Genomic DNA, 22,876 nt, shown 5'->3' on the forward strand with positions numbered 1-22,876 from the left:
GCATAGACAGTGAAATAAACCAGATCAGGCCAGGGTCAAAGCACAAGATAGCAAGACAATTACCAAAGGGCAAGACAGAATGGATAGTCAAGACGTAGCCAAGAAGTCAGAAACCAGAGAAGCAGATATACAGTACAGAATCAACAGGCAAACTCACAACGGGGGACAGAACCGGATCAGAACCATATATGCAAGCTATAAGACAACAAACAGGCACACAGGGGTCACAACACTCGGCCAAAGGCAAAAGTATAACTGACAGGGATTGGAGTACTCAGGGCAATAAAAAGCTCTGCCTGAACCAAAGAGAGGCCACAATAATTAACCCCAGGTGTGCAGGTCAAAGCCTGCACTGAGCTCAAGACATTAACCCCTGACATGCAGGTCAAAACAAGCACTGGGATCATGACGGTAATGCTAAATGTCGAACAAAGGTACTGTATAACAAGATACAAGCTGTATTGAGTATAGTGTAAAAATTTGTTTCTCCGATTCACCGTATATATAGAAGGCATAACCCATACACGCTCACTCACTATGGATGATGTAGGGAAGGTGGACTGACAGACAAACCAGCCTGTAGTGAGAAACAGAGGTGTAGCGCAGTGTAGGTGTGAAACCGCTAAGATAAAGAGAAAGGGTGCAGTGTTTTAGCTTGCCCATTGGAGGGCAGTGGAGAGTGTAGGAGTGGGACTGAATAACTGCCATTGTTCAGAAAAACTGTTAGGTGATGGTGGGCGGAGTTACCAGAACTGGAAGTATAAAAGGCTGAGGGAAAGGTCTGGAAGAGTCAGTCAGCGTAGGGAGCACAGTAAAGAGGAAGTTCTGCTGAGATAATAGAGACAGTGGAAAGGCTCCAGAGAGGACTGACAGTTGAGGCGGTCACGTGGGGGTGGCCCAGAGGACGGTAGCCGCAGACGAAGATGGCCTGGGGCTATTATACGGACGGTGTGCTCAGACTGATGCAGTGCTGTGGTGGTTGGGCCTAGGCCAGTCACAGTGGAAGAGCCACAGAGGACGCCACGATTATAGTTACAAAGGAAGTGAAGGTACCGGGGCCTGTGTACCGAGAAATTTGAAACGGCTGTGGTGAATTGCTGTTGTTGACAGAAGGATGGGCACTAAAAACGGACCTGTTCAATACAAACTCTGTGTTAGGAACGGCGGAATGCACTAAATAAAAATAATAATAAAGTGCGTTCGCCGCTCGGGGGCCACCGTGCAGTAGGTGATATAACCGCTGCTAAGTGGTGGCAGGAGCAATATGGCGTTAATGTGCACAGGGTTAAACGTCACCCAGGTGCACAGAGCAATCTCTGTTAAGTCACAGAGATGCCAAAAAAACACAAACACAAAGACTGAGCCTGTTGAGGTCACAGTACTCAGTATAAATACACACAAATTATCAGGTCACAGGCGTAGCCCAAGGCGGCGGCACTACGTCCGTCTAGACCTACCGTGTGTGCGGCATCGCAGCTGCGGACGCTAAGGAGAGCTGCTACTGCAGCGCAGCGTGGACACTGCCGCTAAACGACAAAGCTATGAGGCAAGCGCAATGTCGAACGCTAGCAGCTGTGGACTGTTGCAGCAGAGGAGCGCTGGCGCTGATTCTAACTCAGTCCCTAACCACATACGTAATATCAGAGGGAAGGGTTTTATAATGAGTCCTTCACCAGAATCATACATCCGTCCTCATACACACAGCAGCAATTAAGGCTATACTAGCGCATGGCGGAACAGCCATGCGCGCCTTTTATAGCAGCCGGGACCTTCCGCAAGCCTCCAGATCTCTGAGATGGACCAATGAGATCTGGAGCGGGACCTGAACACATGACTCCCGATCTCCAATGGGAGATCGTCCCATGAGCATGGTCAGTAGGAGGACAGAAGGACTTAGCCTCAGGAGAGATTTGCTGCAAGGCAATCTTCTCTGCAATCTCCTCTGCAATAGATAAACAGCAGGAGACTGCAGAATGTGAGGGTCTGGATCCCTGCAGAGTAAGCGCAGAAATCCGACGCCTAACATTACCCCCCCTCCTAGGGCCCCCTCCACCCTGAGCCTTCTGATCCAGCAACTTGTGCCCATCAGAGGTATAGACGTTAGACTCGTCCGAAGGCAAGTCAGATGTCCCAGTAGGTGACAGAGAGACCCAGGACAAGTGGAAGGCATTAGGTGTGGCAAAGTCGCCAGGTTTGAGAAGGGACCCATGGGAGATGACGGGAGCAGAAGTTAAAGTGGAACGCCACCGTGTGTCGGCAGGCGTCTCCACCCTTCGTTTAGAAAGGCTATTCCCAGCACAAAAGGCGCAGGCCCGAATATATTTTTTAACAGCCCGAGCACTGTGCGGCCACCAGTAAGACCCTGCCAGGAGTTTTATGGTCTGCATATAGCCACAGTGACCACCCCTCCTGGACGCGTGTGCCCACGCGAGAACCTTCGGCCGAAGGCGAGGAGGAACAAGGGTCTTGCCCGGTGGCACAGAGTTTGGCCGTTGTGGGGCACTGTTGTCCTGAGAAACAGCGTGTTGACAATGATAACCGCAACTGGAGTCTTGTTCCGGACGCGCCTGGAGAACGGCGCGAGACACCTCAATGGGCTCTGGGGGTGGAACCTCTGGCTCGGGTAGTTCCAGAGGCTTAAAAAAATTGGGAGCCGAGGTAACCTTCCGTTTGGATTGAGTACGCTCCATACAGCGCTCCGAAAAACGGAGGTCAATGCGGGTGGAAATGGCAATCAGCTCTTCCAAACTGGCAGGAACCTCTCTGGTAGAGAGAGCATCTTTAACATGCTCCACCAAACCTTTCCAAAACACAGGGATGAGGACTTTATCAGACCACTCCAGCTCGGAAGCCAGTGTCCGAAAATGGACGGCATACTGACTAACCGAGAGAAAACCCTGAGTCAAAGCAAGAAGCTGAAGAGAAGTGTCATGCGTGACCCGTGGACAGAGGAAGACCTGCTTAATAGCTGTTAGAAAGTGAGCAGCAGTCCGAACCTCTGGATCACCACTCTCCCATAGTGGCGCAGCCCACTCCAACGCCTTGCCCGACAGCAGGGATGCAATAAACCCCACCTTGGCCCGTTCCGTAGGGAATCGCGCATCCAGTAGCTCCAGCTGAATAGAGCACTGGCTGATGAAACCCCTACAGGAGGCGCCATCGCCAGAAAACTTATCGGGCAACGGGAGGCGGGTAACTGTCGGAGCGAGGTAGGACGTGGACATATGGGAAAACGCGTCTGCGATTGCCTTTACAGCAGCTTCAGTGGATTGCGCAGCTGAGAGAGCCCTCTCAAGAGTGGCCAAGCGGCCCTCAAGCTGCCGAATACACTGTAAGAGTTGCTGCTGTTCTGCCATCACTAGCCAGACCCTGGCGCTAGTATAATGTTAGGAACGGCGGAACGCACTAAATAAAAATAATAATAAAGTGTGTTCGCTGCTCGGGGTCCACCGTGCAGTAGCTGATATAACCGCTGCTAAGTGGTGGCAGGAGCAATATGGCGGTAATGCGCACAGGGTTAAACGTCACCCAGGTGCACAGAGCAATCTCTGTTAAGTCACAGTGATGCCAAAATAACACAAGCACAAAGACTGAGCCTGTTGAGGTCACAGTACTCAGTATAAATACACACACGGTATCAGGTCACAGGAGTAGCCCATGGCGGTGGCACCTAGCCCGTCTAGACCTACTGTGTGTGTGGCGTCGCAGCTGCGGACGCTAAGGAGAGCTGCTACTGCAGCGCGGCGTGGATACTGCCGCTAAACGACAAAGCTATGACGCAAGCGCAATGTCGGACGCTAGCAGCTGTGGATGTTGCAGCAGAGGAGCGCTGGCGCTGATCCTAACTCAGTCCCTAACCACATACGTAATATCAGAGGGAAGGGGTTTTATAATGAGTCATTCACCAGAATCATACATCCGTCCTCATACACACAGCAGCAAGTAAGTCTATACTAGCGCATGGCGGAACAGCCATGCGCGCCTTTTATAGCAGCCGGGACCTTCCGCAAGTCTCCAGATCTCTGAGATGGACCAATGAGATCTGGAGCGAGACCTGAGCACATGACTCCCGATCTCCAATGGAAGATCGTCCCATGAGCATGCTCAGTAGGAGGACAGAAGGACTTAGCCTCAGGAGAGATTTGCTGCAAGGCAATCTCCTCTGCAATCTCCTCTGCAGCAGATAAACAGCAGGAGACTGCAGAATGTGAGGGTCTGGATCCCTGCAGAGTAAACGCAGAAATCTGACGCCTAACACTCTGTCTCAGTCTCGTGTTTGTCTGCGGCAAGAAGAGTGTCCCCCCCACAGTTGGTTATCCTACAGATGATACCTTAGTACAAATTTTTGAAACAAGGTACTGTATCAGCACATACCAGGTGTGTCCAGTCTAGGGTTAAATTTCCGTCTATACTTCCGGAGTCAGACACAGACACTCACAGGCTCACTATGTATTACACCATAATTAAAAAAGTTGAAAAAGGGAAAGGTATTCATAGCATACAGCAGTATACAGTGTGGTGGTACTTTTCAATCTTCGTATATATTTCAATCTCGGTAAGCCAGTCAAGAATCTCCGCTACTGGAAACTACATGGATACAAGTACAGACGCAAAGTCGAGTGTTAGCAGAAATTTTGGAATCACTCATCGCGGGAAAACCTCCCGGTAGATGTTGCAGAGGCGATACAAACCCTAAATTACTGTGTCTGTGGAGAAAGCGAAAAAAGTTCTTTGTGAAGAAAGGATTGCTTTATCGCAGTAGCGTGGATCACATCACCGTTACTCGTCTCCATCAAATTTTGATTACAGGGAGAGATGTACCCATGGTCCTCACTGCCTATCATGATGTGTCTGATCATTTTGGCGTGCAAAAGACAAAAGCCACAGGCTGTAGGCGATTGTATTGGATTGGCATGAGAGGAGTCATTGAAAATGGTGGCAGGAATGTCACACGTCTGTGACTATCACAACTGTGAAAGGTAATCATAACCCACCACTGCATCCGCTTGTAAGTTGAAGTCCATTTCAAATGGTAGCCATTAATCATCTGAAGGTAGAGGCCAGCAGGTCAGGCCATAGCTACATCTTAACCATCATTGATCAATACACCAAATTTCTAGTGGCCGTCCCTGTGAAAGATTTAACTGCCCAGACTACACAGCGGTGGAGCAGGGAGAGGTAAGTATTGCAACTTGCAAGTGCTGTGGCCATGAACAAGCAGGGGGGGGCACAATCGTGGTCGACGGTACTGGCACAGGGCCCCTCATAGTACGCTGGTGTGTCTGACGGCGAGTGGGCCCTCCCACCGTCTGAGACACTGTATTGTACTATGCGGGGCCCTGTGCCATTGCCGTCGGCCATCAGTGGGCCCATCCACCTGTTCAGAGCAACGGCACTTGCCCGGGTGCGCCAGGTCTTGACCCCAGCCGTTGGGGGAGGGGTGGGCAGCCCAGTTAGGGAGGTTTAAAAATTGACATATGTAGATGTGTTGGCTGAACATTCAGCTGCTGCAAAGGGCGTAATTGGGCAAGTCCGAGGAAGAGGAGGAAAAAACCGAGGCACTTTTCTGGTAACCTATGTGTCATCAGGGGTAGGCGGGACAAAAATCTTTGAAAACCATGCATGGTTCATTTTAATGAAGGCTAGATCATCAACATTTTGGGTCGACAGACGTGTCCTTTTTTCTATCAGGATTGATCCAGCAGCACTGAATACACTTTCAGATAACACACTAGCAGCAGGGCAAGCGAGCTCCTGTAAGGCATATTGTGCCAATTCAGGCCAGGCGTCCAGTTTAGAGGCCCAATAGTCAAGGGGGAATGACCTGTGAGGGAGAACATTGATATGGGAGGAAAGGTAGTTTGTAACCATAGTTGACAACTGCTGCCTCCTGTCACTTTTAATCGATGCAGTATTAGCTGTCGTGTGAGCGGTACTTGAGAAATCATTCCACAAGATGGTCATTAAACCCCTGTCTCCAACACCACTTCTGCTGTGTGCACCACGAACACCTCTTCCATTGTGCCCACTACAGCTCGTGGGAGAACCAGCACCGCTGCTGTGTGCTGGGAAAGCCTCAAACAAACGGTTTACCAGAGTTGCTTGTTTGTTTGCCAATATTATCTCTAGGTTCTCCTGTGGCATGATGTTGTGTAATTTGCCTTTGTAGCGTGGATCGAGGATGCTGGCCAGCCAGTAGTCATCATCCCTCATCATTTTGGCAATGCGGGGGTCCCTTTTTAGGATCCGCAAGGCATAATCGCACATGTGGGCCAATGTTCCAGGTGTCAGTGATGCACTGCCCATGGTGGGTGGAGGAGCAGTTTCTGGCAAATCCACATCCCTACACTCACGCACAAACACTGTCCCTGACCTTGGAATGCCAACATTTTCTCTTGCCCCCTGAGAAACATCCTCCTGCCCAAAATAATCATCCCCCTCATCCTCCTCCTCTTCCTCTTCTTCCTCCACCTCGTCCAGGACAGTTCCCTGACCAGACAATGGCTGACTGTCATCAAGGCTTCCTTCCTTCTCCTCCTCCTCCGCTGCAGATGTCTGATCCTTAATGTGTATCAAACTTTGCATGAGCAGACGCATAAGTGGGATGCTCATGCTTATGATGGCGTCGTCTGCGCTTACCAGCCGTGTGCATTCCTCAAAACACTGAAGGACTTTACAGAGGTCTTTCAGCTTTGACCACTGCACACCTGACAATTCCATGTCTTCTCTCAAACTGCCTGCCCGTGTATCCTCCCACAAATGCATTACAGCCTGCCTCTGTTTGCACAGCCTCTCAACCATGTGCAGGGTGGAGTTCCACCTTGTTGCAACGTCTATGATTAGACGGTGCTTGGGGATGTGGAGCAATCGCTGCAGCTTCTGCATACGACTGGAGTGTACGGCCGAGCGACGGATGTGCGAGCACATTCTTTGCACCTTATGGAGCAGGGATGTTAACTCCGGATAATTATTAAGGAAGCACTGCACCACCAGGTTCAAAGTGTGAGCCAGGCAAGGTATGTGTGTGAGTTTTGCATGGGCTATGGCTGCCACAAAATTACGGCCATTATCACTGACTACCTTGCCTGCCTCAAGATGTAGACTGCCCAGCCATGACTCTGTTTGTCGCTGCAAGTAGTCGGCCAGTACCTCCGCGGTGTGTCTGTTGTCACCAAAAGACATCATCTTTAACACAGCCTGCTGACGCTTACCACTAGCTGTTCGATAGTGGGACACCTCGTGTGCAACACTGCCAGCTACGGATGTAATGCTCGTGCGACTGCGCTCTGTGGACGAGCTTTTGCTGATAGACAAGGAGGAGGAGGAGCGAAAGCCTACAGCCAACTGTTTCCTATACCGTGGGCTAGGCAGCACTCTTCCACCGCCACTGTCCCCAGTGGAGCCTGCATCCACCACATTAACCCAGTGCGCAGTGATGGATACGTAACGGCCCTGGCCATGCCTACTGGTCCATGCATCCATTGTGAGGTGCACCTTTCCACTCACTGACTGTTTTAGTGCATGGACAATGCGGTCTTTCACATGCTGGTGGAGGGCAGGGATGGCTTTTCGAGAAAAGACGTGCGGACTGGGTAGGTCTTAGCGTGGGACAGCATAGGCCATGAGGTCGTGGAAAGCTTCGCTTTCAACCAAACGGTAGGGCATCATCTCTAATGAGGTTAGTTTGGCAATGTAGGCGTTCAAACACAGTGTACGTGGATGAGAGGATGAGTACTTTCTTGTCCTACTCAGAGTGTCTAGGGTGAGTTGGACTGGAGAGCTGCATATGGGGGAAGTAGCGGTGGACCGGATGGAGTGAGAGGGGGTTGGTGATGGTATTGGTGGTGATGGGCTAGATTCAGTGTTGTGTTGCAAAACCATTGTGATTCCCTGAGTGCTTTTGCCTTGCGACAACGCCTCCACATTTAGTGCTGGTGGTGTGCTTAATGGTGGCGGTGGTCTTAATGTGGGGGTAGTGATGGAGCATTGTTGGCTACCTTCAGTCGGAGCAGGTGCACATGTGCTACCTGAGGTTTTGTACTTTAGTCCGTCCACGCTTGCAAGTGCATGTTGACTAAATGTCTAAGCATGCAACTGGTATTCAAATTTCTGAGTTGTTTACCTAAAGGTCCTTCCGCACTTCTTACAGGTAACCTTTGCCTCATCAGTAGGATTTTGGACAAAGAAGTGCCACACTGCACTCTTCCTACTATGGTAAACATTTTCTGGCCTTGCACGCTGTGCTAAGTTGACCGTCTGTTCAAGCTGTCCTGCAACTCTTTTAGTTTTTGTTCCACGTTTTAGGACAGCTACGGGCCTGCTAGATAACCGCTGCTGCGATGTCAATGCCTTCTGCGGATCCTTCTCCTTATCTGAACTATTGCCAGTGCCACCCTCCTCCCCCAATGGATGCCAATCCGGGTCCAGAACTGGGTCATCCATAGAGTTGAGCGAAACGGGTCAAAAAATTTCAAAAGTCGCCGACTTTTGGCAAAGTCGGGTTTTATGAAACGAAACCCGACCCTAGGATGAGGTCGGCCACGAGGTCGGCGACTTACGCGCCAAAGTCACGTTTCAAAAGTTTGTTTTGCGCTCTTTTTCACCAATTAGGATCCACAGACACTGTGGGAAACGTGATGACATAGGCAGGGATCACCACCGTCTTTCAGAAGGGCATGCAAGTGATTGGCTTGCTTTGGTGGGCGTCACAGGGGGTATAAAAGGGCGTGCACGCCGACTGCCATCTTACTTCTGCCGATCTTAGCATAGGGAGAGGTTGTTGCTGCTGATTCTGTAGGGAGAGCGTTAGGCAGGGAAGAAGAAAAAAAAACTGCTTCTGCTGCTAGCGATTTTGCCTGTACAACACACCAGTCATTGTGTGTGCAGTGCAAGGGGGGCTATATTTTGGTGGATCAGCGGTGTTGGTTGTTAGGCTGCCTTCTAAGGCTTCCTGGCGGCTGCATTGCTGTTTACCCACTGCTCTGCAAACTGCTTTTTTAAAAGCAATCCCAATTTTTTTTTTTTTGTCCTGCTGAGGTACTGAGCGTGCATTTTTTCACATCATACAGCGGTGCACACTCCTCACACAGTACCGTGTAACGGCTGTTATCACAGCCACAGTGAAGCTATCTGTGTGTCACTCTGTGAGAATAAGTCGAGGACATGTTCCGTTCTAACAGACCTGCACCTTCTAGTTTTGTCTAGCTTTCAAACAGTTAAATATATTTGCTGTTTGATCACATTCAAAACTATACAGCGTGTGTCAGTCCGTATACTTAAAAAACACGGAGCTTGACAATTTTACATACACCGGACAGCCGTGTACGTGCACGCTCCTCTCAGTACCGTGTAACGGCTGTTATCACGGCCACAGTGAAGCTATCTGTGTGTCACTGTGGAAGGATAAGTGGAGGACTTGTTCCGTTCTTACAGACCTACACTCTAGGGAGATTCCTATTCTGCCCAATTCTATATACACCTTGTAGTTTGTGATACACTAGCCAATTTCTGCCTGTGACATAGCGCTGTGATATTCAGTGGGCCTCACACAATCCAAAAGTGTCCAGTGTCCACTAGTGTGTGCAGAAATTCAAAATCTCCGTGATCCTGTATTCACTTTTTTCACACCTGTGCCATCGAGCCTGTGACATAGCGCTCTGATATTCAGTGAGCCTCACACAATCCATAAGTGTCCAGTGTCCACAAGTGTGTGCAGAAATTCAAAATCTCCCTTATCCTGTAGTCACTTTTTTCACACCTGTGCCATCGAGCCTGTGACATAGCGCTCTGATATTCAGTGGGCCTCACACAATCCATAAGTGTCCAGTGTCCACAAGTGTGTGCAGAAATTCAAAATCTCCCTTATCCTGTAGTCACTTTTTTCATACCTGTGCCATCGAGCCTGTGACATAGCGCTCTGATATTCAGTGGGCCTCACACAATCCATAAGTGTCCAGTGTCCACAAGTGTGTGCAAAAATTCAAAATCTCCCTTATCCTGTAGTCACTTTATTCACACCTGTGCCATCGAGCCTGTGACATAGTGCTCTGATATTCAGTGGGCCGCACACAATCCATAAGTGTCCAGTGTCCACAAGTGTGTGCAGAAATTCAAAATCTCCCCTGTCCTATAGACACCTTGTACCTTGTTTTACATTACTATATAGTTTGTTGGATTTTGTCTACATTTCTACCAAAAATGAGGAAGGCTGGTGGAAGAGGCCGTGGAATTGGGCGGGGGTTGGCAGCTGGTAATGATGGTGTTGGTGGTGGATCTGATGGTAGTGGCAAAAGCAAAATAGGACCGAATGCAGGAGGTGTTGAGCCTGCGTCATCGTCTGGCTCCACAAGGCCTCGAAGGCTTACTTTTCTAGGAGTTGGCAAACCGCTTTTAAAGCCAGAGCTGCAGGAAAAAGTTTTGGCTTACATTGCTGACTCAGCCTCCAGCTCTATCGCTTCCTCTTCTGAAGTTGTAAAAAGTAAAAGCACTGAGTCGTCATTGGAGGCTCATGTTCATGAACCACACCTTTCCTTGTGTCCTTCACCCCAACCAAGATTGAAGGATGACGCAGGCCATACTACTGATTACTCCATGGAGCTGTTTTCACATACCATGCCTGGATTATCAAGTGAAATGGTGAATTACCCAGGCCAAGATGAATCTGACATTGAGTGCACTGATGCACAGCCACTGATAGATGATTCTGCTGGTACATTCACTCAGAGCACTACATTGTCCTCGCAGTGTACAGAGCCAGATTCTGACCCTGATGAGACTCAGGTGCCCCTTCCCGCACACTATACCACCATACACGGTGACACAGAGGAAGGTGCACATGACATTGAAGAGGAGCTGATGGATGACCCAGTTGTTGACCCAGATTGGCATCCATTGGGGAAGAGGGTGCTGCTTCCAATAGCTCAGATGAGGAGCATCCACAGCAGACATCGACATCGCAACAGCTGTTATCTGGCAGGCACGGAGCACTCCAAAGACAGGTTCCAAAAATCAAAAGAGTTGCTGGACAGCTTGTCCAGAGGGTCGAAATATCACAGCGTGCTGGGCCGCAAAATGTCTGCCAAAGTAGGAAGAGTGCAGTGTGGCACTTTTTTGAACAAAATCCTCATGATCAGGCCAAGGTTATCTGTAAGAAGTGCGCAAAGACCTTTAGCCGAGGGAAAAATCTGAAAAATTTGAATACCAGTTGCATGCTTAGACATTTAACCACCATGCACTTGCAAGCGTGGACACGACACCAAACCTCAAGTACCACATGTGCAACTGATCACAAAGAAGGTAGTCAGCAATGCTACATTGTTTCCCCCACTGTAAGCCCACCGGTCAGCACAGCAGCAAATGTTGAGGTGTCGTTGCAAGGCCACAGCAGTCAGGGAATCCCACTGTTATGTCAACAAAATACTGAATCTAGGCCATCAGAAAGAACACCAACTCCATCACCATCATCAACCCTCTCTCAGTCCGCCCTGTCCACCGCTACTTCCACCATATGCAGCTCTCAAGTCCAGCTCACCCTCCCAGACACTATGAGTAGGTCAAGAAAGTACTCAGTCTCTCATCCGCGTACACTGGGTTTGAACGCCCACATTGCCAAACTAATCTCTTTTGAGATGATGCCCTATCGGTTGGTGGAAAGCGTAGCTTTCTGCGAACTCATGGCCTATGCAGTACCACGCTATGACCTACCCAGTCGCCACTTCTTCTCTCGCAAAGCCATCCCAGCCCTCCACCATCATGTGAAAGACCGCATTGTCCATGCACTCAAGCAGTCAGTGAGTGGAAAGGTACACCTCACAACTGATGCATGGTCCAGTCGGCATGGCCAGGGCCGTTACGTGTCCATCACTGCGCACTGGGTTAATGTGGTGGATGCAGGGTCCACAGGGGACAGCGGTGGTGGGACAGTGCTGCCTAGCCCACGGTATAGGAAACAGTTGGCTGTAGGCGTTCGACCCTCCTCCTCCTCCTCCTCCAGAAGCGAAAGCTCGTCCACAGAGCGCAGTCGTACGAGCACTCCATCTGCAGCTGCCACTGTTGCACACGAGATGTCCCCCTATCGAGCAGCTAGTGGAAAGCGTCAGCAGGCTGTTTTGCAGATGATGTGTTTGGGCGACAGACACACCGCCGAGGTGCTGGCCGAGTACTTTCAGCGACAAACTGAGTCATGGCTGGGCAGTGCACATCTTGAGGCAGGCAAGGTAGTTAGTGATAACGGCCGTAATTTTGTGGCAGCCATAGCCCTTTCAAGACTCAGCCACATACCTTGCTTGGCTCACACCTTGAACCTGGTGGTGCAGTGCTTCCTCAAAAATTATCCGGAGTTAACAGCCCTGCTCCAGAAGGTGCGAAGACTGTGCGCACACATCCGCCGGTCGTCTGTACACTCCATTTGTATGCAGAAGCTGCAGCGATTGCTCCACCTTCCCAACCACCACCTCATTATCGACATTGCAACAAGGTGGAACTCCACCCTGCACATGGTTGAGCGGCTGTGCGAGCAGAGGCAGGCCATAATGCATTTGTGGGAGGATACACGGCCAGGCACTTTGAGAGCAGACATGGAGTTGACAGGTGTGCAGTGGTCGAAGCTGAAAGACCTCTGTAAAGTCCTTCAGTGTTTTGAGGAATGCACATGGCTGGTAAGCGCAGACGACGCCATCCTAAGCATGAGCATCCCACTTATACGTCTGCTCATGCAAACTTTGGCACACCTTAAGGAGCAGGCGTCTGCAGCCAATGTTGACGAGGAGGGAATCCTTGATGACATTCAGCCATTGTCTGCTCAGGGACCTCTCCTGGACGAGGTGGAGGAAGAAGAGGAGGAGGAGGATGATGATGGGGATGATTACTTAGGGGAGGAGGATGCATCTCGTGGGGCAAGTGAAAATGTTGGCGTGGCAAGGTCTGGTACAGGGTTTGTGCGTGACTGGAGGGATGTGGATTTGCCAGAAAGTGCTCCTCCAACCAGCACTCGCAGTGCATCATTGACACCGGGAACATTGGCCCACATGTCAGATTATGCCTTGCAGATCCTAAAAAGGGACCCCCGCATTGCCAAAATGATGAACGATGACGACTACTGGTTGGCCAGCATCCTGGATCCACGCTATAAAGGCAAATTACAAAACATCATGCCACAGAAGAACCTGGACCTAATACTGGCTAATAAACAAGCAACTCTGGTAAATCGGTTGCTTGAGGCATTCCCAGCACACAGCAGCAGTGATGGTTCTCACACGAGCCGTACGGGCCGGGGGCAGCTTGGCAGAGGTGTTCGTGGTGCACACAGCAGAAGTGGCGTTGGAGACAGGGGTTTCATGACAATGTTGTGGACTGATTTTTCAAGTACCGCTCACACAACTGGTAATACTGCATGGATGGAAAGTGACAGGAGACAGCAGTTGTCAACTATGGTTACAAACTACTTTTCCTCCCATATCGATGTTCTCCCACACAGGTCATTCCCCTTTGACTATTGGGCCGCTAAACTGGACACCTGGCCTGAATTGGCACAATATGCCTTACAGGAGCTCGCTTGCCCAGCTGCAAGTGTGCTATCGGAAAGAGTCTTCAGTGCAGCTGGATCAATCCGGACAGAAAAAAGGACCCGTCTGTCAACCCAAAATGTGGATGATCTAACCTTCATTAAAATGAACATGTATGGGTTTCCAAGGATTTTGTCCCACCTTCCCCTGATGACACATAGGGTGACAGAAAAATGGCTTGCTTTGGTCCACCTCTTCCTGGGACTTGACCTATTTCGCCTTTTGCATCAGCTGAATGTCCAACATCAACATATGCCACTTTCTAAAACTCCCTAACTGTGCTGCCTCCCCCCCCATGGCCAGGGTCACCACCTAGCGCACGACACCGTGCGAGTGCCGCTGCCCTGGACAGGTGGGTAGGCCGACTCTTGGGCGCGGGCACTGGCACAGGGTCCCTCATAGTGCAATCAAGTGTCTCTGACGGTGGTGGTGCACACCCGCCGTCAGACACACCGCCGTACTATGAGGGGCCCAGTGCCAGTACCGACGCCCACGAGTGGGCCCCCCTTGCTTGGGCAGGGCCCCAGCATTTGCAATCTTTACCTCTCCCTGCTCCTCCGCTGTGTAGTCTGGGCCGTCAAATCCATACTGTGCCTGACACCGTCTGAGCCTGCCTCCTGATGTATAGACATATATTTTGAATGTGTACACTATGCTATCCATACATGTTATCCGGGGATACGGTACCCTTTCTCACCTTTGTGCAATCACGTGCAATCCATACTGGGCCTAACACCGTCTGAGCCTGCCTCCTGATGTATAGACATATATTTTGAATGTGTACACTATGCTATCCATACATGTTATCCGGGGATACGGTACCCTTTCTCACCTTTGTGCAATCACGTGTAATCCATACTGGGCCTGAGAACGGCTGGCAAGCTGTTAAGCAAGCTACAGCACCTGTGGTTTGCACACGTAAGTTTTTCATTTTTTCAGGAATGACGGTTAGGCCTAATTCCGGAACTGCGGTTGACCTGCGCTTACTGGGAAATCATCGTTTGCGGGTAATAATTGTAATCACAGATCCCCATCACTAACGTTGTTCAGCGGGTTATCTGCACCTGTAAGCGACAAACGCTGGCCTTTTCAGTGTAGCGCACATGCAGCCACGGACATGTAAGGGCATGACACACCAGTTATTGGCCAATCTCATGTGCCAGAGCCTCACGTGTCCCTCTAGTAAGCCGGACTCGGACCGCAGGGCATGACGGAGTCTCGTTTGTTAACGGAATTATGCTTGCAATGTGTGCATCTGTTCTGTAGCTGGCATGGTTGAGGTTTCCCAGGTGGAGTCGAATTAAACCGTAGGCTCCACTCCTGGTGGTGCCCTTCTGGACATTCCTTTAAGGTTCAGCTTTGCAACCATACTGCCCACGTAAAACAAACACTTTGCCTTCATGAACGCTGTTTGGAGGGTCATGACTCGTGGGAATAACGCCGCCCAATCAGTTAACCTGCTAGAGAGATCCTTCGTTGCTCCCAAGCATGACATCACACTCCCTAGGAGGAAGGTAATGCCACTGTGGTGACCGTACTCCAGGGGGCGACACAAGTGCACTGATGCCCAGCCACTGCTCGATGAATCTGCTGGTACATTGACCAAGACCACTACATTCCCCTCGCACGCTACACGGCCTGAATCTGACCCTGATGAAACTCAGGTTACCCTTCCCATATACAGTTCCATCTTACACGGTGACAAAGAGGAAGCTGCAGATGAAAGTGCTGGTTCGGCCCACCCGCCATCAGACACACCACCGTACTATCAGGGGCCCTGTGCCAGTGCCGTCACCAACGAGTGTGCACCCCCTGCTTGCTCATGATCACAGCACTTGCAAGGTTGAAATACTGTGCAGTGAGATGGAAGATGGAAACGACGAGGAGTCCAGACTAGTACAGGAATTCCCTAGCGAGGAGACTTATTTCATTGTTTTCAATGTTGGGACAGCAATTTTTTTTTTCACGAAACGAAACTCGACCCTAAAAAAACAAAAGTCGCTCAACTCTAGTCATCCATCACCTCCTCTTCAAAGTCATCTGCACCTTCCTCTTTACCTTCCTCTGTGTCACCGTGTAAGGTGGTATAGTATGTGGGAATGGGCCCCTGGGTTTCATCAGGGTCAGATTCTGGCAAGGGTAATGAAAAGGAGCCGTGGCTGCCAAGAGGTAGGATGGGCTGTCAGAACTCCAATCCAGAAGCTAAAGAATAGTCACGTGGCAATGGACTGAGTCCTGATAATTGCACCAAACCTAATTGGTATATCTGAAAACTAGAGTTACAGTATACTGTTCTTGCACAGAGACATTTACTTCCTAGTACTGGATGTATATTGGCAGGATGATTCTTGTACAGAGCTGCGGTGTGTCGGTGTCAGTGTGTCTCTCACTGCACAGTAATACACAGCTGTGTCTTCCCCCTTCACACCCGTTATATGAAGCTCGGTAGTGAGAGCGGCTCTGTTCATAGTCATTGAGTATCTTGGGATCAGGTTAGAAGCTGTGGATAAACCATGAGCGCAGATCTCTAAGCCGTGTCCTGGGATCTGCTTGTACCAGATGAGAAACTGGTAATTTGATATTTTGTGAGCACATTTCAGGGTGACATCATCGTTTTCTGTAGCGAGAAGATCAGGATCCTGTGACACCTGAGAATCCAACTGCTCATCTGGAAAAGAGAATAAAGATTACGGTGTATAATAAAATTTATGTAGGTTCTTGTATTTTATTTCAATATCTGGACTAATTTTATTTAATACTTGGTCATATTAATATTTTGTAAAAACTTTAACATTCCCAGTATATATTAATAAAAGCGATCCTCACCCATAATAAGAGTAACCAGTAAGAAGCCTGGAAGGGTCGTCCTGCTCCACATCATGTTGTGCTGTGTGCGCTGCACGTTGTGTCCTCAGGTGTCGGAGGAGATGTGACATATGGCACAGACCACACCGCAGTCTTTCCTGTCAGGTCACGTGTCAGATGCCACAACTCTTCTCATGTATGTGATGTTATATATAGTAATGGATGGTTTTCTGGTCACATTCCTGTATATCTATTGTTACAGTAGCGTGCTATTAATATTATTGTATTTTATGTCTCTATCAGTTCTATGTTTGAAAATCTACATAAATGGCAGGCTAATATTAGTGACCAGTAGGGTGACCACAAAAAATCGATGTCGGAATTTTGTCCGTCTGGACCCCACAAAACGATTCCCCTTTCCAGATATTGAGATAGCCAAAATTTGAGCTCGATCAAACGACGTTAACCCGTGCCGCTCATCGCTCAAAGTTTGAAAAAATCCAAATTGAGGTTTTTTAAGATTTAGGTATTTTGCATAGTCTGTCAGACTATAAAGAATGTGACAACAACATTGCAGAAATAGCCCTGACCAAATTTTCGAACCATTTGTGGTATTTGAATGCAGAGTTGGTGGGATTATCGTTTTTTGATCCCACCATTACAGACAATGAAAAGTTGTTAATGGCTAATAAATTGCTCAGTAGCACAGATGAACCATCAGAGCACGCTAGGGTTGTAAAGCCAAAAGTTAGGAAAGAAAAATTAAAAGAGGTAGGAAGTAACCGACTTTAACGACCTTCTGACAAAAGATGAAGAACAAAAGCAATATGTCCTGCAAGTTGTTAGCAAATGCCGAGCATTATATTCTGACATTTCAAAAACTACTTTAACAAAAGCTCTAGAATAGATTAGATAACTATGTAAAATTATTAACTCATGTAGGTTAGCGTGCTCTGATGGTTCATCTGTGCTACTGAGCAATTTATTAGCCATTAACAACTTTTCATTGTCTGTAATGGTGGGATCAAAAAACGATAATCCCACCAACTCTGCATTCAAATACCACAAATGGTTCGAAAATTTGGTCAGGGCTATTTCTGCAATGTTGTTGTCACATTCTTTATAGTCTAACAGACTATGCAAAATACCTAAATCTTAAAAAACCTCAATTTGGATTTTTTCAAACTTTGAGCAACGAGCGGCACGGGTTAACGTCGTTTGATCGAGCTCAAATTTTGGCTATCTCAATATCTGGAAAGGGGAATCGTTTTGTGGGGTCCAGACGGACAAGATTCCAACATTTTTTTCCCCCCATATGAGATCCGGTCACCCTAGTGACCAGTGCCACTATTCATACACATATTTTACTAAGTGTAGACTGCTCTATCACTTTTATATTGGCTCTGAATTTACACGGAAGAATTAAAGTGATTGTTCACAACTGATACCAATGACCTGTCCATGTACAGAACTGTTCTGTTCCAGCTCTGCTCGCTGATTGGTGGGAGTGCCGGGTGTCAGATCCCTTCTGATCTCATCTTGTTGGCTTATACTAAACCATCAATATCTATGTGATGGAAAAACTTCTTCAATGGAACTAGAAAATCTATGCAGCAATAACTTTATGTTGATATTCGATGAGGCGACAATGGAAGAAAAACTGATGAAATTCACATAAACATAAAAATAAGATAAAAAACACTGCTGCAACTTTCTGAGTTTAGAACATCTAGTCCTGTAATAACTATATATATATATATATACGTATAGGGAAAATGTGGCAGATTTCTGTACATTTGTCCAGTGATATCTGCAGCATAGATTATCATTTGAAGATTCAAGATCCACAACATCTGGATGTGAAACTTGCAGCGCTGATCAATGTACATGTAAAGGAGTGAAGCACAAGAAGACTCAGAGGGGGGTTACCATCTCTGCTCCTTATCTGGAACCACTTGGTCAGACAGAAGGTTTGCTCGGGGGAAGACTTTCTGCCCTGGACGTGCTGGGTCATGTGACTGCTGGGAGGAGAGAGGAACAGGAAGGCGGGTAGCCTGAGAGCGTGCGAAGCTCAGAGCAGCGTGTGCAGGGGACAGGGCAGGTTGCAGCAGCACGCAGGGGAGAAGAGAGAACTCCCGTTCAGAGAACAAATCCAGGGGGACTGTGCAGAGAGACTGCACCTTGTGAATACGTGAGACCAGAGCCTGGAGTGACTGGAGAGGTGCGCTCTGACCCCCGTGCAGAGACAGTGACCCCCGTGTGTAGCCCCAGTACTTGCGGTGTTGGTGCAGAGCCCCTGACTCCTGTTGAGAGACTTATAGAGACACAGAGCACCGTACCTGCGCAGAGACTGCTAGTTTTGAAGCATAGACTCAAAGCAGAGGGACCCGGAATGCCTTGTGTTCCCCTCGCCTTTCTTCATCAACCCCCGAGCCACCTGTTGTGCGTCCTTAGAGACTGCAGAGCCTACAGTGACTAGATAGATGACAAGTGCCGCTGCTGATAGCGCTGTAGCTGGAGAAGACGACCCTACAAGCAAGTACTCAGCAGACTGATAAGTTCCAAGAACACCCGTTTCTAACTGTTATTCTTTTTGACTGTTTGATATACTGCTTTAAAACCAGTATAACCCCCACTGCTTTCTCCCTGCGAGGAATATCATATCCCTCTAAATAAAACCCTTTAACTTTTGATCTGTCTCGGTTCCGTGGTGACGTACCAGCACCTGCACGTTTATTACATTTGTTATAGTCGGCGGGATGTCACATGGTAGCGTGGAAAGGGCAGATCAAGCAGTTGGGGGAGTCCCAAAGTCTAGCATTTCCCTGGGAGCCATGTTGAATAATCTGCCAAAGTTTACTGGGAGTAATGTGATGTTGTGGAGTTAGACGGAGGGTATCCTGATGAGGATGCAACCCATGACACCGGTTCTGGAGGTAGAGATTGCATTAATAATCCTGGAGGGGGAGGCATGGGATTCTGTTATGCCTTGGTCCCCCCATGAAAGATATACCCTGGACAAAGTGCTGCGCATACTTGAGGAGATGCATGGGGATCCCACTGATGTAGGAGAACTGCGCATGCGACTGTTTCACCGGATGCAAGGAGAGGGGGAGACTGTGACACAATTTATGAACGCCCTGCAAGAGCTCCATACTGCCATCAAACGGAAGGATGGCGTAGGTGTAGGGTCAGTTGACATTGTGCTCCGGGACCAACTGGTGATGGGTTTGCGCGACATATTGATGAAACAGGCCCTGCAAGAGCGCATGCGGGTAAAGCCAGAAATAACTCTCTGAAATTTGCAGTGAGGCACATGCGTGAGAGCAAGAGCAGGGAGTGTCAGGGCCAGTGGGGAAGGTGCGGAGTGGGGAGGTAACCACCCCCACGGACAATATCCCTCAATGGGTAGAAGACCTGAAGAAGGAGATTAGATAGGTCCGTGAAGAAATGGCTGCCTCACAAAGAACTCGGTCGTTAGAGCCCGTCCCTATGGTATGGGACGGAGAAGCTGCCCCCCGAAGTGAGATTGATACTACCCGGAGGAGAATCCCTCGTACATCTTATACCTGTGGAGAGCCCTGCCACATCGCCCGGTAGTGTCCCCAGTGGAGCCGACCATCCCCACGCCATCCATTAAATTAGGTGGCTCCAAGCCTGAGGGACGCCGCCCGGAGCATGAAGATTGGAGGAAGAGTAGCAGAAGTCCTACCAGCCTTGTTTCCACATGTCCCCTGGTCTGGGCAGAAATCAATGGAAAAGCAGTGCGATGCCTGGTAGACACTGGCTCACAAGTGACCACCATGCCTGAAGGATATTTCCGCCATCACTTCAAGGAGGCACTACGGTCAGAATGGGGCCCAGTGATCAAACATATGGCGGCTAACCACTTACCCATCACAGTCGCAGGAGTGGTATGGATGAACATAGAAGTCTGCGGTAAAGATGTAGGAAGAAGGGGCATAGTACTGGTGGATGGAGAAGCAGCTAAGGACCATACCATGACCCTGGGCATGAATGTGCTTAAAGATCTCAGGAGCCTTCTGTTTAACGAGTCCCCGGAGCAGTTCCTGCAGCAATGGAGCGACCAAACCCCGCAGAGGAAGGTCTTTCAGCAATTGATAGGGACAGTTCAGGCCCGGGAAGCATATGGTGATGGGAAGGAACTTGGCATAGTCATTGCACCCACCTCCGTTAACCGTGTGCTGCCCCCTGGATAGACTGTGCTGCCCCTGCCTGTCCGAGCTGGTATTCCCCTGGAGGGGGTGGAGGTTCAAATTGAACCCAGCAGAGTCAACCAGTCGCACAGACACTGGCTACCGTGCGAGATGGCACTGTCCTTGTACGATGTATAAATTTGGGGGAAACTGATGTAACTTTACCCCCCAAGAGTGAAGTCGCCCATGTCCTGGGTCTCCCAGATGAGCTGATCCCGACTGAGACAGTACAGCTGACTGCAAGGTCAGAAGATTCGTGGCTAGTGACCATCAAGGCGGAGGCTGCTCTGGACCCCAGATCGCTGCAAGAGGGGCGACAGATACTGGAACACATAAGGGCAGAGCTCACAGAACTGACCCCTCAGCAGGTGCCCCAGGTGGAAGCCTTGTTGGGAAAATACCAGGAGGTGTTTGCGAAGAACAAAGATGACTTCGGGCGCACCATGGCCATCACCCATGAGATACCCACCGGGGATGCAGCACCAATCCGGGAGTGGTACCGCCAGATATCTCCACAGATGTACCAAGAGGTAAAGGTTATGCTGTTGCAGATGTTGAGGAAGGGGGTGATACATGTGAGTCAGAGCCCGTGGGCTGCCCCCCATATTCTTGGTGAGGAAGAACGACGGGTCCCTACATTTCTTTGTGGACTACCACCGGCTCAACGCTTGCACAGTGCGAGCCTTGCATCCACTGCCGAGGATAGTGGAGTCCCTGTTGGTGCTAGGGAATGCCAGGTACTTTTCCATGTTAGATCTGGCCAGCGGTTACTGGCAAGTACCAAAGTCCGAATGAGATCGAGCCAAGACAGCTTTCATCCTTCAGATGGGATTGTATGAGTTTGACTGCATGCCCTTCGGCCTAGCCAATGCCCAGGTAAGTTTCAACGCCTTATGGATAGATGTCTGGGAGACCTGAACTTTGAAGCCACTTTGATCTACTTGGACGCTATCATCGCCTTTGCCCCCACCTTTGAAGAACATGTGCAGAGGCTGGAGCAGGTTCTTAGTCGGCTACAGAGGTACGGGTTGAAAGTGAAACCCCAGAAGTGTCACCTCTTCCGGAATGAGATTGAATACTTGGGGCACGTTTTTTCAGCTGAGGGAGTGAAGCCTTCTCAGGAGAAGATTGCTGCGGTACAAGAGTGGCCGACTCCAAAAACTGTGAAAGATGTGCGTGCATTCTTGGGACTCACAGGATACTTTTGACGCTTCGTAAAAGACTTTACCCACCTTGCAAATCCTCTTCTGGAGCTGTTGAGGGGAGTACCCTCGTGTGCCAAAAACAGGAACATACAGTGGGGAAAGCGCCAGGAAGAAGCATTCCTAGTCCTGAAGATGGCTTTGACGGAGGCCCCTGTGCTGGCTTATGCTAACTTATCACAGCCGTTCATCTTGCACACTAATGGGAGCTTACAGGGGCTTGGAACAGTGCTGTCCCAGATGCAGGATGGAAAAGAGCGTGTCATAGCCTATGCCAGTCATTCTTTACATGACTCTGAGAAAAATCCATAAAACTACAGTTCATTCAAGCTGGAGCTGTTGGCACTGATGTGGGCAATGACTGAAAAGTTTGCAGAGTATCTGGCTGGCTCAGAAGTTCATGTACGTATGGATAACAATCCGTTGGCTCATCTAGAGACCGCCAAGTTAGGGGCTCTAGAACAACGTTGGGTAGCCCGGATGGCCAAGTTCCGATACATAATCTCCTACAAGAGAGGATCAGAGAATGTTCATGCTGATGCCATTTCTTGAGTGAATTATTGCAAACCAGCGCCCAATCGGGATCGAGGCTGTGGAAGTCTCAAATTTTGGAGAGACTGCCAGGATGGTGGCAGCTACGAGGGAAACTGGTCAGGAAGAGGCCCAGTGAATTTGCTGGAACAGCCTTGCGATGAGTGGGTCCAAATACAGCAGGAAGATCAGGAGATAGCCCAGTTAAGATGGTGGGTTGTATCTAGACAGGGGCCTAGCCAAAGTGAGAGGAGGTCTGCCTCACCTGAGATGCTGAAGATGCTGCGTCAGTGGGAAAGACTATGGTTGCGGGATGGTATCCTGTACAGAAAAATGTTCCTCCAATCAGAACTTGGCCTTGCCTGGCAGACGGTTATTCCCTCTTCCCTGGTAGACCAGGTGGATACAGAAGCGCATGAAAAAGGAGCGCACTTTGGGCCCGAGAAAACCTTCCAGTGGTTGCAGCGCCTGTTTTATCATCCCAATCTGAGGAACATCGTGGAAAGGGTCTGCCAACAATGCCGGAGTTATGAACTGGTCAAACTGTAAGGGGATGGCA

Source organism: Dendrobates tinctorius, unplaced genomic scaffold (genome assembly GCF_039654945.1).
Source record: "Dendrobates tinctorius isolate UK_male_01 unplaced genomic scaffold, ASM3965494v1 ptg000044l, whole genome shotgun sequence".
NCBI classification, from domain to species: domain Eukaryota; kingdom Metazoa; phylum Chordata; class Amphibia; order Anura; family Dendrobatidae; genus Dendrobates; species Dendrobates tinctorius.